Consider the following 14196-nt stretch of genomic DNA (forward strand, 5'->3'; position numbering starts at 1 on the left):
TGAAGCAAATGGGGTAGCTCAATGGAACCCTTGATTTGCAGAGGTTTTCTTAAATACCTGAGCCTGTTCACTGATGGTTCAACTGTCCAGGTCAACTACCACTCTGGAAAACCAGCTTCAGGAACGACAACTTAGCACAAGAGGCTGAACTGAAATGTAGTACACTCGCCTCAGACCAGGGTTAGGAAGCTACAGCTCACAACCTGTTTCTGTGAGGACAAAAATCAAGCTCAGAATGTTTTGTACATTTTTAAAGAGTTGTTTAAAAATGTGCATATTTGACAAAGAGTATAATGGCCCACAAAACTTAAAATATTTACAGTCAGGCCCTTGATAGAAAATGTTTGCCGCCCCCTGCCTTAGACAACATTTCAAATTCCCAGACATCATATTTTATTGAATCTTAAGCTATCATCAGTGGAATTGGCATTTGGTGTGCCACCTGGAGGAATAAAGACTAGAACATCAAAGATACCCTTCTGTGGGACTGCAAACTATGGAAACAAATTGTGGTGGCCAATAGGAAATTTATATAGATGCCCATATCGAGGGCCAATTCTCCGATGAGACTTAGTGGAATTAAGCAGCAGATCAAACCTGAACTGACCAAATTACCACCATCACAATCTGGATCCATCATTGCATCAGAATGCTCTCCATTTGCCATAATACACTGGGCACAAAGTAAAGAACTATAGATTTCTGATACAGAGACACCATTGTATGCCAGATTTGTGACTCCTACCAGAATTTTGTCTTCTTTGTCTCATGGTGGAAAAACGTCACATTGGATGGGACTTTGACCCTGCCTGCTCTTGGAAGATTGACTGCATTTCAGATGCCTGAATCACTTTGAGGACACTATTGATAGAACAGTACCTCACCACTGTTGGTACTTTTCAGGTATGGGTGTTGCTGTTTTAAGATGATCGGCTGACTTTGGCCACGCAATTATGATCTTTGAAACTAATGTGTGCTATGTATTTGGCTCTCCAGACCATCTATATTCTTGCAATGATCTACCTTTCCTTGCAAATCCTACCTAACAATGGGCCATTAGTCAAGGTATTTAATGATAATTCCAAGGCACCTACCATCTTACAGCTTTATGGTTTCACTGAGCTCTAGAATAATCTCCTCAAAAATTAACTTATAATGATCTCTGTCTCTATCTCCCTTCTCTCTCCCAGTCCACATAACTTTGTAATCACTGAATGTTGCTACACCCAGAATAGGATAATCTTCTTTTGGCAACTTACTAAATAATGATTAGGAAACAACATTAGTGAAATTTGAGATTTTGCTGTTATCATTACTGGGCATGATTGGTGTTTTCTTCTCCTGAGAACAAGCCTAGACAAGTCTGCCTGACACACCCTCCAGGTGGCAGCCCAGTCATAAGGGTACTAAGATTCAAACTTAATTCTTGTTAGTCACCTAGATTATCTTGTCAGATTTACGTGGTCCCATATCATAAAGAAAATAACCACATACCTGAGAACATTGTTTGCCAACCCCCCATATAATTGCTTATTCAGAACAAGGCAGGAGATACAATGGGTCTCCAAGAATTTTGTAAAAATGTACCTATTCTTCATCCAGAGGAAATATCTGGGTACAGGTAAGAGATGACTAGAGAAAATGTAAATTTATAGCTACCAATATGGGTAAATTTATAGCTACCAATATGGGTACCAACATGATTTTGTGGCCATAAAAGGAAAACAATAACTCCAGAACCTTGAGAGGAAATTTTAGTCTACAGAGGTATACAGAGTAGAGAAAGTTAATGGTTTCTTTTTCCCCCTATATTCACCCTTCAGCCTAGAAAAACAAGCATAACGTCTATCTTAGTCAAGAAGTAGTAGTGGCTGGCGATCTGACCTGCTTGATTAGTCATTCTCATCAACATGCTATGACAATAGAATAACTCATATGGACATGGCCAGTCCTATTTTTCTGTGGCTAACACCATCAATGACAAATTCCAAATGTGGATTCCTCTTTAAAGTGTACAATCACAATGACTGGCCCAAATTTGTTCCAATCTGACTGATACAAATGCTCTCCTAATGCCTGGATGGACTTGGCTTATGTTGTACATGGATACTGAAGCTGCAATTACTTGGTGACACTGCCCATGAGGCTTAAGCAAACCAATGTATTGGTGAATCAAGTGAAATTTAATCATACATCCCAAGCTGAAGTGACTGGTATGACTTTGGGTTATTTGTTTATACGTGGGAATGACTGAGCCATGGACTGTCTCTGCTGGGGATGAGCTGCACCTTGGCACATCCATTAGCCCCTCTAATTATTGGTCATGGCACCAAAGATAAGCCAGTCTGTCTAAACTCTCTTGCTTGGATTGTAGTAGGTAATAGACTGGCCACGGCCTACACCCTCACCATGTAAAATAAGCCTACTTGTCTACCCTGGGACTTATTAAGAGTTGTCTGAGTACAGGACCCTGGCAACGTGACTGAGGTTAATATGGCAGATTGACTTCAACCTGCTCCTTGAAGTCCTATCAATATCCTTAAATAAATGCTATGTATAGAAAATTTAATAGATTTATTCTTAGCTTCTGTCAGTGAGATAAATCAGAGTGGCTGACAAAATAGCATACTTATATGAAAATTCACCAGAAGCCTAGGAAATGCCAGATCCATAGAAAGAAGGATAGGAAGAAAAAGATGTTAATAATATAAAGCTAATTTTAACATACGATTATGCTTTCTCTGCCTTTATGGAACACTGTACATACTTATATAGTGTTAAATGTTGCTTTCTTAATTAAAACAATTTGATGAGACAAACAGAGTGAGGGCGAGTGAAAGAAATCAAATGCTTCCGTGTTTTGTCTGCTGCTCTTCTTTTGTAAAATTATGATGTACCTGTTTGCGTAATTTATCTATTATTCTTTCAACATACAATTCCAAATGTAGACTAACTTACAAGAAGAAGACAGTCAGGAGGTAACTGATATTTAAGTCAAGATCTGAGAATATTTGTTCACAAATATTAAATCCATATATATCTTTATGAAGATAAGTACATTTTAATAAGAATTTGGTCAAAACATCTGAAATAATAAAAGGTTTTTGTTCTTTTTCTTTGGAGACATTCATGCATGGTTTCCCTTGATGAAAAAATAATTCTTTTATAACCATAATATCTATTTCTTTTTCAAATATGTCTAGAAATTCGTTTAAAAGACTACTCTCACACTGCGGGGTATCCATTTGAAGGATCCGATGTACATTTTAATACAGCTAAATTGTATACTGTATACGAACTTTAGAATTACTTTCTACAACACCTTTTATAATTGAGAACTATGTTCTCATTTTAGATAATAAATAAATTTCACAAAATTTAAAGTGACATTTTGGATATATATAATATACATATATAAATATATGTACATATATACATATATGTATATATACATTTATAAAAATTCATGTTTTGCATATTAGTGTAAAAGTTTGCTGAACTGTATAACTTATTTTTCAATAAGAGGTTCACATTTAAAATCTATCATAGGGGACTTCCCTTGTGGTGCAATGGTTAAGAATCCGCCTGCCAATGTAGGGGACACGGGTTCGAGCTCTGTTCCGGGAAGATCTCACATGCCGCAGAGCAACTAAGCCCATGCACCACAACTACTGAGCCTGCGCTCTAGAGCCCGTGAGTCACAAGTACTGAAGCCCATGCACCTAGAGCCCTGGCCCAGCAACAAGAGAAGCCACCACAATGACAAGCCTGCGCACCGCAACGAAGAGTAGCCACCGCTTGAAGCAACTAGAGAAAGGCTGCACACAGCAACAAAGACCCAATGTAACCAAAAATAAATAAATAAATATATATATAAAAATAATTTTTAAAAAAAACTATCATAATTTAAGACAGAAAACTACTTTCTACTGTTTTCTACATAATTTGCTTATTAAATTCCTGTGTATGTGTACTCTTTTTGTATATCATATTTTCCCAGTCAGTATGTGTGTAAATATGTTTATATACACACACACACACATACATACGAAATAGCATTTGAACTTCAGTAACTTTATATACAATACCATACCACAAACACCTGTATAGGAAGATGTGTAGCTTTCATTTGACTGATGAATACAACTATTTAAATGTTGTGACTTATTATAATTCAATGTGTTTCAAACAGAAGGCATTATCTATACAACACTTTCTTTACAGCCTCACCTCATATCTGCCTTTATCTTTTTACATTTCAGCAACACTAGACTAGGCAGTATTCCCTGAATGTTCAATGTGTTTTATATACCTGAAACTTTATTGAATACCTAGAATACCTTCCAATATTTCAGTAACCCTTGGCATCATACTCACCATTGCAGGTTATATATGAGAATTTCTAGCAATAAGTTTAAGGAGAAATTATGTTTCTTCTCTGTGATCTTACAAGAGGCAACTATTGCTCTTACCAACAGTTACTCAATCAGTGAAGTATTAACATGCTCCATATTGGAGCAGCACTCCAAATCTGACTCTGAAGTCAGCTCTTCTCCACTCTGGGTTTCTGTGATTTGTGGTGGTACTGTTCTACAAACAGCTCTAAGAATGGCCTGACTCAGTCTGACAAATCAGGACATCATTCTGGTGACTTTGATCAGTTAGGGCACAGAGGAATTTATAACTGCAAGATTTTTTTCTCTGGAGAGTCTAGGCGAGGTGTTCCATTTCTTTTTGCTCAACTTGGAATATGAGATTTAAGCCTGATAGCCAGCCACACTGTAGAGTCAGCCTACTTGTAAATAAAGCAAAGCCAGAGTGAAGAGAGGAGGTGCTATCTTTTGAGTGTTTTCTATTTCTACGCATATATGTTGCAGACAAGTGACACAATAAATACTGTATTGTTTGGATTTTTATTCTCCTGTATCTAATGATTTTTAAAAATATTATTTCATATATATATTCATATGTTTAACCTTGGGTTAATATTCTATTCAACTACCTATCATTTATATATATTTTTTAGTTAATTTAAGGTAAAATGTATTGTAATGGCATTTGTATATTAGAATCTAATACTAGGCTTTGCATATAATGGATATTTACCAATAATCTGTTGAATTAAATAGGACCACAGATAATTGAATTTACACTGTAAATACTGACTTTTCAAATGCTTATTCATAGTAGAATTAAAAGCACAATTTTAGGAAAACATATGTAATACACAGAGAATCCATTCATATATCTGTTCAATAATTTTGTTGCTTTAATCTATTATGTATTTGGCACCATGCAAAACATTGAATTTAAAAAGGTAAATAAACTGATCTTTTCCATAAGAAGAACACAGGCTCATAGAAAACCAGATGTAGTTAGTTATTATACAATGTAAAATGTATTTTATAAAAGCACAAAAGACATAGAGAATTACATCACACTGCCAAAAGAAAGGTGAGAAGGTTAGATTTATCTGGCAAGTTTATTTGAATTAATTAAATGACAGTAATCCGTGGGATTTCTCTGAAAAGTTAACCAATTGGAGGGAAAAGGAGAAAATATCAGTGGATATTCTTGGAAGAAGTTGATTTTATGAGAATGGAGAGGGAAGGAACAAGAAAAGAGAAAGCCGCAGAGATTTTCCTATTTTCTAAGCAGCACAGGTACTTTCCTATTAATTTCTAATGTATAATGAGAGAAATATAAGGGGAGTTTCAGATTCCTTATCAGTTCTAAGTAAAAATATGCATAGTCCACATGGTTACCTAGGATTCTAGAGCCAAAACTCATGCCCAAGTAAGCTTAACATTAATAGTTAGGCTTCAGACAATTATATTTTTCCATGGTTTTTAATTTTTTACTTAAAAGTAGTATAACTTTTATTATTTTACAAATAGACTGCCTCAGTTTATTTTGTTTTATATACACAGAAAAATGTGGAATCAAAGTATGAATATGTGGTTCTGAAAGATGGGACAGCTCGTCACAGATAAACTGAAAACAAGTTTTTCATATTTTACTGATTTAATATGTCTTGCTGATAGTGATTGAAAGACAAGCTAAATAGGTTACTAAACTTTTTATTGACATATATTTATAACAAATTTCTCAGTTCTGTCTGGATATATCAGGTAGCTATATTTTTCCATATTTTATGAGAATTTTTGCTTTAGTTTCAATTTCTGAATTTGCTCTGCATAGGACTGCTGTCCTTTAAGCTTGTTTATGTTAGCTTTATGTCTCTAAATTTGTCTCTGTCAGTATCTTCTTTTTTTTTCCATGTAAAGTTGCACTCTTATTTGACAACAAGAATACAGAAGTTTAGATTTAATGTAGTGATCATAATGCTTTCTGGTTTACAACTGATGGTTTCTAACCTTTCAACAAATTTTTTCATTAAACAAACATACGTTAAGTGTTTGTTATATGCTCCACTGTAGAAATAGAGAAGATATGACCTTGAAGAGCTTGTAATCAGTTAAAAAAGACAAATATACGTGAAATTTAAAATGCCAAAAGAATAAAAGATACTGCATAATTATACACAGTACATAAAGAATATATACATATCGGAGTTAACTAAATTGGCATATTATGGGCAGATACGGCATCAGAAAAGGGCTTTAGAAGAGGTCTAGCAATGTTTGGTCTTGAAGCATATATTTTTACATGTCAAAAAAATGCATTTCAGATAAGGGGATAGAAAATATAGACATAAATGTCAAATGAGAAAGTACAAATGGTTTCATGAAATATAAACTAAAAATAGAGAAGAGGATAGAAAAAATGAGATTAATATTTGTAAATGACATGATATTATATACAGAAAACCCTAAAAACCCCACCCAAAACTCTGAGGACTAAAAAACAAATTCAGTCAATTTGTAGAATACAAAATTAACATACAAAAATCTGTTGCACTTCTATACACTAATAATAAATTATCATAAAGAGAAATCAAGAACAATCCCATTTACAACTGCAACAAAAAGAATAAATAACTTAGGAATAAATTTAACAAAGGAGGTGAAAGATCTATACACTGAAAATCATAAGATATTGATGAAAGAAATTGAAGAATCCACAAGTAAATGGGAAGATATTCCACGCTCATGGATTGGAAAAATGAATGCTGTTAAATGTCCATACTACCCAAAACAACCTATGGATTCAACACAATGTCTATCAAAATTCCAATGGCATTTTTCACAGAAATAGAACAAACAACACTAAAATTTGTATGGAACCATAAAAGACTCCAAATAACCAAAGCAATCTTGAGAAAGAAGAATAATGCTGGAAGCATCACACTTCCTGATTTCAAGTATATTACAGATATATAGGAATGAAAACAGTATAGTATTGGCATTAAAAACAGACACATAGATCAACGGAACAGAACACAAAGCCCAGAAATAAATCCATGCATACACAGTCAAATTAATTTACAACAAAGGAGCCAAAAATATACTGAGGAAAGAATAGTTTCTTCAGTAGACAGTGTTGGACAGCCACATGCAAAAGAATGAAACTGAACCACTATCTTACACCATATACAAAAATTAACATAAAATAGATTAAACACTGAATGGAAGACCTGAAACCATACACTACTAAAATTGTAAGTATATATATATATATATATATATATATATATGTGTGTGTGTGTGTGTGTGTATACATACACACACACACACACACACATATGGGGTAAGCTCTTTGATATCAGTCTTGGCAAGATTTTTTGGTTTAACACCAAAAGCAAAGGCAACAAAAGCAAAAGTACACAACTGGAACTACATCAAACTAAAAAAATCTTCTGCACAGCAAATGAAGTGGTCAACAAAGTTCAAAGGTAACATATGGAATAGGAGAAATTATTTGTGAATCATATATCTGATAAGAGGTTAATACCCAAAATATATAAAGAACTCACACAACCCAAAAGAAAAAAATAATAATCTGAGTAAAAAAAGGACAGAAGATCTGAATAGACATTTTTCCAAAGAAGACATACAGACGGCCAACAGGTACATGAAAAGGTACTCAACACTACTAATCATGAGGGAAATGCAAATCAAAATGATAATGAAATATCACCCACACCACTTATAATTAGAATGGCTAGTACCAAAGAGACGAAAAATAACAAGGATGTGGAAAAAAGGAAACCTTTGTGTACTGTTGATGGGAATGTAAATTTGTGCAGCCATTATGGAAAACAATATGGAGCTTCCTCAAAAATTAAAACTAGAACTACCATATGACACAAAAATTCCACTTTTGGGTATTTAACTGAAGAAACAAAGTCACTATCTTGCAGAGATATCTGCATCCCCATGTTCAGTGCAGTATTATTAACAATAGCCAATGATAAACAATGTATGGAAACAACCTAAGTATCAATGGACGGATAGATAAAGTGTTGTATATATACATACATATTTATATAGCGTACATATACATATTTATACATAAATATATGTATATTAATATATATAAAAAGTGGAATATTATTCAGCCACAATAAGAAAGAAATCCTGCCATTTGGGACAACATGGATGGACCTTGAAGGTATTATGCCAAATGAAATAATCAGAGAAAGACAAATACTGTATGATCTCACTCATATGTGGGATCTAAAAAACCAAAAAAAAACAAAAAACTCTGAATTCATAGAAACAGAAAATAGATTGCTGGTTGCCAGAGGCAGGGGAGTGGGTGAAATGGACGAAGGGGGTCAAAAGATACAAACTTCCAGTTATAAAATAAAAAGTCCTGGGGATATAAGGTACAGCATGGTAATTACAGTTAACAACACTATGTTGTATATTTGCAAGTCGCTAAGGGAGTAGATTTTAAAAGTTTCATTATGAGAAAAAAAAGTTTTTTGTAACTCTGTGTGGTGACGGAAGTTAACTAAACTTGTTGTAATTATTTTGCAATGTATATATATAACAAATTATTGTGTTATATACCTAAAACTAACACACTATATCTCAATTTTTAAAAGGGGTTACCAAATAGAAAAAAATGAGATTAAAATTTAGCTGCAGCCAAAGTAGCTTTTATACTCTATGAATATACTTGTATTTTAATCTGCAGGAAAGATATTTTATATAGGAGGGTGGAAAATCTGTAAACACATTATAAATAAATTTCCCTGGTGCAATTCAGATGAACAAATTGAAAAGATGACAGTACAGAGAACTGAAGACAAATTGACTAACAGTTCACAAAATACCTGAGAAATACAGAAATCCTGAATAAGACAGTGATTGCTGATGAAAAACAGGGAGCATTTATTTATTTTGAATGGGAAATTCTTGGGGAGGTGGTTTTGATTTGGAAGAAAAAGTTTGGACTTTGAATCAGAATGCTTAATTTTAAATCAATTTCACTACTTACTACCAGTAAGATTTTTGTAAGCTAATTACACATTTAACTCTCAATTTCTCATTTGTATAATGAATCTAACCATACTGTGTACATTTATATTTTTTTCTTATAGTTGTTCATGTTCTGTCTAGTTATATGTCTTTCCATATTTCTCAATATGAAAGAATAATTATATGAAAGGAATAAGTGACACTGAAACTAGACAAGTTTGATCCTATAATAAGTAAGCATCATCAAATGTGCTGTTGGTCAAAATGAACACTTTTTTCATTTATCTTCCAAGACATCACACTCTCTGGATTTTCTGCTCACCTGTGTAGTCTCTCAACAAAGACACTTTGTCTGTTTATTCTTCTTCTTTTCCTTTGGAATAACAAATAATTATTGAATGTTACACTGGTGAGCTCCTGGTACTTGATCCTTCTCTCTACCTATAGTCAATCCTTAGTAATCTCATTTAGAATCATGGCTTCCTTCTTTTTTTTTTTTTACATCTTTATTGGAGCATAATTGCTTTACAATGGTGTGTTAGCTTCTGCTTTATAACAAAGTGAATCAGTTATACATATACATATGTTCCCATATCTCTTCCCTCTTGCGTCTCCCTCCCTCCCACCCTCCCTATCCCACCCCTCTAGGTGGTCACAAAGCACTGAGCTGATCTCCCTGTGCTATGCGGCTGCTTCCCACTAGCTATCTACCTTACGTTTGGTAGTGTATATATGTCCATGCCTCTCTCTCGCTTTGTCACAGCTCACCCTTCCCCCTCCCTATATCCTCAAGTCCATTCTCTAGTAGGGCTGTGTCTTTATTCCTGTCTTACCCCCTAGGTTCTTCATGACATTTTTTTCCCTTAAATTCCATATATATGTGTTAGCATACAGTATTTGTCTTTCTCTTTCTGACTTACTTCACTCTGTATGACAGACTCTAGGTCTATCCACCTCATTACAAATAGCTCAATTTCGTTTCTTTTTATGGCTGAGTAATATTCCATTGTATATATGTGCCACATCTTCTTTATCCATTCATCCAAAAATGGGCAGAAGACCTAAATAGACATTTCTCTAAAGAAGATATACAGACTGCCAACAAACACATGAAAGAATGCTCAACATCATTAATCATTAGAGAAATGCAAATCAAAACTGCAATGAGATATCATCTCACACCAGTCAGAATGGCCATCATCAAAAAATCTAGAAACAATAAATGCTGGAGAGGGTGTGGAGAAAAGGGAACACTCTTGCACTGCTGGTGGGAATGTGAATTGGTACAGCCACTATGGAGAACATTATGGAGCTTCCTTAAGAAACTACAAATAGAACTACCATATGACCCAGCAATCCCACTACTGGGCATATACCCTGAGAAAACCATAATTCAAAAAGAGTCATGTACCAAAATGTTCATTGCAGCTGTATTTACAATAGCGCAGAGATGGAAACAACCGAAGTGTCCATCATCTTTTTTTTTTCCTTTTTTTGCAGTATGCGGGCCTCTCACTGCTGTGGCCTCTCCCGTTGCGGAGCACAGGCTCAGGACGCGCAGGCTCAGCGGACATGGCTCACGGGCCCAGACGCTGCGTGGCATGTGGGATCCTACAGGACCGGGACACGAACCCGTGTCCCCTGCAACGGCAGGTGGACTCTCAACCACTGTGCCACCAGGGAAGCCCTATTATGGCTTTTATAAGCCATCTTATGCCAACTTTGAGTTATTGTTATCTTTTAATTTTAGTATATATCTCTACCTAACCACCTCTATGACCCAGATACCGAGAAGAGTGTTTGGCAATCACCAAATGAATAAATAAACAAACCAATAAATAAATAAAATTGAAATATTACATACCCAGTTTGCAGAATGAAGAAGTATACATCTGCTGGGTATTGTCCTCATTAGTCTATAATGAGATAAAAATGAAAGATAATACAGATTAATACAGAAAACATTAAAAAAATAAGATGAGACTAAAATAAGAATTATTCTGAGTAAAAAAAAGGAAAATAGGGAAGAGAATAATGTTAATATAATGTTTAATAATGTTAAAACTCTGAAAAAAAATTCCATTTTATGTTCTCCAATATGCATTGAAGAATATAACTTCTTTGAGAACCAAGCCCACTAATGGAACTAAGGCTGTCTTTTTTTGTACAGTTTTGCTCTGGACTTGTTACTGGAGAATAAGGAATTAAAATGTGTCATTCGCTTAATGCCGATTTGTTGACATTTAAAGAGTAATACACATAAGCTTCATGGGAAAATGTTTATCACAATGTTAAATAATACCAGTTAATTTCATGTTAATACAAACAGTTATTATGCTGTAGAACTAAGGGAATGGAAGGAATCTATGATGATATGATGTTTCTGGCTTATCTGGTGGGGCTTTTATGTTGTCAATAAGCTGTTTTGTTTCTGTACTACATGTAAATGCTTGTGGGCATACATCTAAAGATAAGAACTCTTAACAACATAATTCACACATATATGTGCTGCTATGCCACAGCACCCAAACAAGTGACATATAAGAAAAAAATGGCAATGTCAAATGGCTCGCATTGGCTCAACATGCAGGTGACGGGATTGTTAGCAATATATCGTTCGTATATATAAGAGTGAGTACGTTAGTTGAAATTGTTATTGATGGGAAAAAAAAATGCCTCAAGTGAATTGTATTAGTCAGGGTACTCCAGAGATACAGGACATATACATACATACGTATACATAGAGCAAGAGCAAGAGTGAGAGCAAAAGTGGGATTATAAGGAATTGGCTTATGTGATTATTAAGGCTGAGAAGTCCCATGATCTGTTTTCTGCAAGCTGGAAAGCCAAGAAAGCTGATGGTACAGTTCTAAGAAACAAAGGACTAATGGGGGTTCGCCCCAGTCTGATGAGAAGACTGATGGCCCATTTTACACTGTCAGGCAAAGAGAACAAATTCTCCCTTCTCCTTTCTGTTTTATTCACACCATCAATGTATTGGATGATAACTACTCATAAAGGGGAGACAATCTGCTCTACTCAGTTCACCAATTCAATTGCTAATTTCATCCAGAAACAACCTCACAGATCCAGAAATGACATTTAGTCAAATATGTGGGAACCCAGTGATTTAGAGAAGTTGACACATAAAATTAACTAGCACATGAATGATTAATGAATTTAGTGCCCACTATTGGGTAATGGGATAATAGTTCCAAGTTGGGGTCAGAATCAGAAACACCTAATAGAGGCCTGGTTCAGCTTTATTTTGTGTGTGTTGTGTTGGTGGGGGTGGGGGGGTGGGGGATCAATGAGAATTAGTTCAACATGGATTAACATGCAAGTAAGAGAAAAAAAAGGGGACCCAACCAGAAGAGCACACAGGCAAAGGAAATGAAGTGAGAATAATTAACACCACTATTCATCAGCATTCTCCTAATACTTATTGTAGATTTGTTTAAAATCAGTGATTCCACTCTTTTTAAAGTAAATCTGTAAATATGTATTGAACTGTCTTTGCATCTCTACTGACTGAGTTTTTTTTGATATAGAAAAAGAGTCAGTCAGGATACTCAGTACTGTAACAGTCACACAAATATTATAAAATTGCTTTCTACAATATAACATTAGCACAAGAGCTTGGCTCAGAGATAAAAAGTGATTTTGTTTGAGCCCACTTAACCATGGGTATAAGCATCATAGAGCTGGAATAGAAGCTAATATGAACTGTCACAAGTAAAAATCTAGCAAGTTATAGGTCTAGATGCTCTCATAACTGAGTAGACTTAAAATCATATACGCTAGCATCAATGGGTCAATTAGGTCAACACAGGTTATAATAACAGGTAAATTTAAGCTGTTGTTAATCTTAACAACAGAAAGGTGAGGATTAAAGCACCTAAGGCTCATCATAGCAAAAACAGAACTTTAGGGTGAGGTATACAGAAAGTCTTATTTTGATAAAAGGTATACAGTAAACCCAAATCCAGGTAAAAAAAAGTTATTTCCTTCCTGGGGCTTGACAAGTTGGCACAAATCTGATTTTTCTGCGAGCAGGAGATTATACTTAGCCTTTAATATCTTGCACAAAAGAGACACTACCAGCAAGAATGTTTAGCAAAAATGTTACTGATTCCTTTAAACTTTGAGTTATCCCCAGGCCAACCTATTTAGTCAGTATTGAAGCCACGATACACATTATTTAGTTATGAGATATATAAACAATTACATTATTAATGTTTAAACCAATTATAAATAAAGTTCAAAGTTCTATGTATTCATACAGAACAATTCAAGTAATCAAATATTTAAAATCCCATATACCCTGTAAAAATTTCATGCTTAGGATGTCAAAAATTTAACCTTTGTCCTGTACTATTTATCTTACCTTATATCAATCATTTAGCTAAATAAAATTTAATAAAGCATAAAATATTAAGTAAAAATTATATAAATTTTGGAAGAATATCAATAGCTCTAATTTAGCTCTATTACTATAGATGGCTTGTTGGAAACTTCTAGTACAAATCTGTGTTGACAGTTTGATCACTTTATGTATTCTTTGAGGAAAAGGATTATCTCTGTAACTATATAAATAAACTAGTACTTTGCTGGTTCCAAAGAAATATATGCAATACCCAAAAATGAATATTATGTAGTCACTCCTGTAGGAAATTTTTGAAAATCAGCCCAAAGGTTAACCAGTGCAGTTGAATAAATTAATTTATTGTAAAAAAAAAACCCTTAGGAGCTCTGCAATAATGGCATATTTAAAATATAATCCTGATGTTTAAATAGTTTATAAGTA

General features: G+C 34.4%; 1 long non-coding RNA gene across 1 annotated transcript in view; it reads right to left on the reverse strand.

Annotated features, from left to right (window-relative positions):
- LOC307185887 overlaps positions 1-14196 on the reverse strand; it is a 354398-nt gene that overhangs the window by 163798 nt on the left and 176404 nt on the right. The window contains exon 2 of the long non-coding RNA XR_013828199.1: positions 11254-11305. This is a non-coding gene — a long non-coding RNA (uncharacterized lncRNA). The remainder of the gene's footprint in view (positions 1-11253; positions 11306-14196) is intronic.

This window comes from Stenella coeruleoalba (assembly GCF_951394435.1).
Source record: "Stenella coeruleoalba genome assembly, chromosome: 4".
Lineage (NCBI taxonomy): Eukaryota > Metazoa > Chordata > Mammalia > Artiodactyla > Delphinidae > Stenella > Stenella coeruleoalba.